Source organism: Saimiri boliviensis, chromosome 5 (genome assembly GCF_048565385.1).
Source record: "Saimiri boliviensis isolate mSaiBol1 chromosome 5, mSaiBol1.pri, whole genome shotgun sequence".
NCBI lineage: Eukaryota > Metazoa > Chordata > Mammalia > Primates > Cebidae > Saimiri > Saimiri boliviensis.
The window spans coordinates 41,862,812-41,867,169 of NC_133453.1; the positions used below are offsets into that span (position 1 = coordinate 41,862,812).

General features: G+C 38.8%; 1 non-coding gene across 1 annotated transcript; it reads right to left on the reverse strand.

The window, feature by feature from the left end:
* Positions 1-202: 202 nt before the first annotated feature.
* Positions 203-263, reverse strand: LOC120364449 (U7 small nuclear RNA). Its single transcript, XR_005579704.1, has one exon. It is a non-coding gene; the product is annotated as a U7 small nuclear RNA (small nuclear RNA).
* Positions 264-4,358: the final 4,095 nt, after the last annotated feature.

Sequence of the window (4,358 nt, forward strand, 5' to 3'; positions counted from 1 at the left end):
GTTCTTTCTAACAACCAGCCACATAGAACAATATGATTTCTCTGGGTTTATAATGGTCAATAGCTATTGAATTCATGTAAGAATTTCGAATATGATATGGTCTGCCAAATATTTACAATATATGCTGAAAAGAAGGATTTACATATTTCTTCTGACCTTTAAATATATTTATGTGTATTTTTTCTTTATTTTTTATTTTTTAGGGGGCTTTGTGGCAAAAATTGGAAAGCCTGCTAAACAAATTTTAAAAGAGCTGTACACTATATATATATATATATATATATATATATATATATATATATACACATACACACACACACACACATATTTGGTAAAAATTAAAATAACATACGTAGTCTGTACTAAAATAGAACAATAGAAAAATACCAGTAAAAAACCCCAGAAAACTTGACTTGTATATAAAAAAGAAGAAAAAATTTTAAAACAACATCGGACTTTGCAAGATATCGATACTAATTTGTCAAATAGAGGATGTGAAAGAAGGAGCTCAAACTAACAATTAAAATGGGGAATAATGTGGCAAAATTGAAGGTTTTCTATTAAAAACCAAAACAGTTTAAAGAGGAAGATGCAATCATTCATAGGCTTCAATGAGCTTGTCACATTGCAGGCATTCCAGACATGTGTAAATCCATTCATTTAAATAAATTTGTTTGCTAGTACTGTTTGCTAGGCACCACATGAGGTGTGTGAGAATGCAAAGATGAATCAGACATACAACCTGTCTTAAGAAAGCTGTCAGGGCTGGCTGGGTGCTATGGCTCAGGCCTGTCATCCCAGCACTCTGGGAAGCTGAGGTGGGAGAACTGCTTGAGCCCAGGTGTTCAAGATCATCGTTAAGACCTCGTCTCTATGAAAATTAATACATAAATAAAATAAAGCAAGCTTTCCGCCTATTTTACTAAAAATATTAAAAATGTCATGAAAAATATGTGTTATAAAGTGAAAGAGGTGATGAGTTGCAGTAAGAGTTTCGTTCGGCAGAGGCAGCCGTGAGGGGTGACAGGACCTTGGAGTGGGTGGACAGAAGCAGTGGCGAAGAGGCCTGGGCTTGGATTCGACTCTATTACGTGGGCAATTTACTTATTTTTTCCATATCTTTGTCCTTTTATAAGGTGGGATAATAATAGTTCTTAGCTAGGGTTGTTACAATGATTAAAAGTATATATAAATGATTGGTATGTGTATGAGGAGAATGATAACACCCTACAGAAAATGAAATGACAAGATGTAAGGTGCCTGGGCCCCTGCATGATCCTGTGGAGCAAGCCTGCCATCCTAGCTCTGGACTACCTCCCTCCAGCCTGTTAGGTGAGGAGCATATTTCTATCTTAATTAAGCCACACCTCCCCCCCCCACAAAAGTTAATATAGATAAAATACTTGGAATTGTAAATAACAATTAGTGAGAGCTCAGTATGTGTTAGCCAACACTGTGATTTCTCCAGTGGTTGCATAGAAATGTGACACTTGTCACAAGACACTCCAAGAAGTGTAGTCTTTCTTTGGGTAGCCATGTGTACAACTAAAGTTATGGTTTTCTTACCAAAGAAGAGGAGAATAGATATTGGAGACAGCTAGTGGTGTGCGCCACTCAAGAAAACATCCTATTTAATTCAGCTAGTCTTCATGGCTCTTACTGGACATAGTGCTGGTTGTTTATATTTCTCCTCCAAATTTACACTCACACCTTTGCATAAGTTTTATGTGCTCTGCTAGGCAAAGAACGACATGGAGTTATTGCCCCTCTATCTCGGCACAATGTGTCTTAAGGTGTCTAATTATGTAGTCCATTTGTTTCCCTGACATCTAGTTCAGGGATCATAGAGGAAAAGGCAGTAAATGTATGTTGAATAATTTAATGAATTCTTGAAGCCTAATATTTTACCTTATTTATTTTGCAAATTCAAAATATGCTAGGAAGTCTTCCAGAATGTATTAGGAAAAAAAAGTGGACCACAGCTCATGGCTAAAATGAACTCATTTAATCTTTGCTAGCTGAAGTCCCGAGCAGCATGATCATCTAAGATTTTGGAAGCTTTAGATGCTAGAGCAGAATGGACAGTTTCTGAGTTAGCAGTCCTAGTACAGAAGAAGTTGGGTAGTTGTGATGATTAATAGAGTGTCAACTTGATTGGATTGAAGGATGCAAAGTATTAATCCTGGGTGTATCGGCGAGGGTATTGCCAAAGGAGATTAACATTTGAGTCAGTGGGCTGGGACAGGCAAACCCATCCTTAATCTGGTGGGCACCACCTAATCAGCTGCCAGCAAATATAAAGCAGGCAGAAAAATGTGAAAAGGTGAGACTGGCTTAGCCTCTCAGCCTACATCTTTCTCCTGTACTGGATGCTTCCTGCCTTCGAACATTGGATTCCAATCTTCAGTTTCGAGATTCAGACGGGCTCTCCTTGCTCCTCAAACTTGCAGACAGCTTATTGTGGGAATTTGTGATTGTGTAAGTTAATACTTCATAAACTCCCTTTTATGTATATATATCTATCCTATGAGTTCTGTCCCTGTAGAGAACCCTGACTAATACAGAGGTATTATGGTCTAAATCATGCCCCTTCAAAATTCACATGTTGAAATCCTAATCCCCAGTACCTCAGAACATGACTATTTAGAGATAGCACCTTTAAAGAGGGAATTAGGCTAAAATGAGGTCCTTAGAGTGGGCCCTAATATGACTGGTGTTCTTAAATATAAGAAAAGGAGACTAGGACAAAGATGTACAGAAGGAAGATCATGTTAAGACACAAGAAGACAGCTATGGATAAGCCAGAGAGTGCTCTCAGAAGAAACCAACTCTGCTAATCCCTTGATCTCAGACTTCTTGTTTCCAGAATTGTGAGGAAAGAAATTTCTGTTGTTTAAACCACCCAGCCTGTGGTACTTTGTTATGATGGCCCTAGAACATGAGTATAGGGGTTTTCTTAATGTAGCATGGTAACGCAGAGACCACACTGAAGATCATACCATGACAGGGTAAGACACACTCCAGGAGGATATTTGATCAAGTCCCCTGGTGTGCTGCGACTATTGCAGTCACTTCCTAACTGGTCTTCCTGTTTTCATTCTTTTTTTCTTTAAGTAACAGCTTCACTGAGATGCAATTCACATACTGTAAAATTTACCAAGTTAAAGTATAAAATTAATATTTTTTCATACATTCTCAGAGTTGTACAAAAATTGCTACAATTAACTTTAGGACATTCTCACCACCTCCCTCTCCAAATTCCATACCCATTAGCAGATTCCCCTTTCCTCCCAACTCTCTCAGTTCCCAAACCCCTAGACCCAATCAACTGCTAATCTACTTTCTGTAGCTATGGATATGCCTCTTCTAGACAGTTCATATAAATGAAATCATCTAATACGTTGTCTTTTGTGACTGGCCTACTTCCATGCTTAAGCCCCTTACATCCATACCATCCACACCACACGATGTGATTAATTTTAAGACTTCCTTGCTTAAATCACCTTAATATCTTCTCATGGGAGATCCATAGAATTCTCATAAAGGACCATAATCTAAAAACCTGTCAGCAATCTCTGCCCACCTCTGTGACCCCATTACTCATTATGCTGTGCCACACAGGGCTTAATGGAACACACCAAGAACATCCTGGTCTTAAGGCTTTCTGCATTAGCCATTCCATTGACTTGGGATGCTTCCCTGTCACTCCGGATCACCACAGGATTTATTCTTGCACACCTCTCAGCTCAAGTTTTACCTCTCCAGAAATGTCTTACCTGACTGCTCAATCTACAGTAACTTTGCACCTCTACTCGTGCCTCCACCAACAATCACAATCTCCTTACTTATTATGCTTAGATAATATTTAGGTCTATGAAGAAAATATTTTGCTTATTCATTAGTTATTGTCTGTTTTTGTCCCTATCCCTACATCATTCAAACGTGGGCTCTGTGCAAATAGGAATAGTGCCAGTCTTGATCAGGGCTCCGTATGTAGTGTATAAAAAGCAACGGTTACATAGTAGATGCTCAGTTTATGCAGTAAAAAGCCTATGATATCTTGCCCTACAAAAATGTGCGTTCGGATGCAGTATCATTGTGAACTGCTTTCCACTTAATCCCTGTGCTCAAATGGGAATGGTTCCCCAATAGATTCCTGTCCAAGTTTTTCAGGATTGAGCTGAGGAAACAGGCATTAACTAGAGCATTCTTGGAATGACTGAGACTGTCCTGCAAGGCTCAGTAAGCCAAAGAACCTAGAATTGTCATCAGTATTTAAGTTACAGCAGTAGTGCCAAACTGTAGTCAGGTCTAGAAGATTTGAATTGAGCAGCTAGCCAGCCAGTTGTGTAGAATCA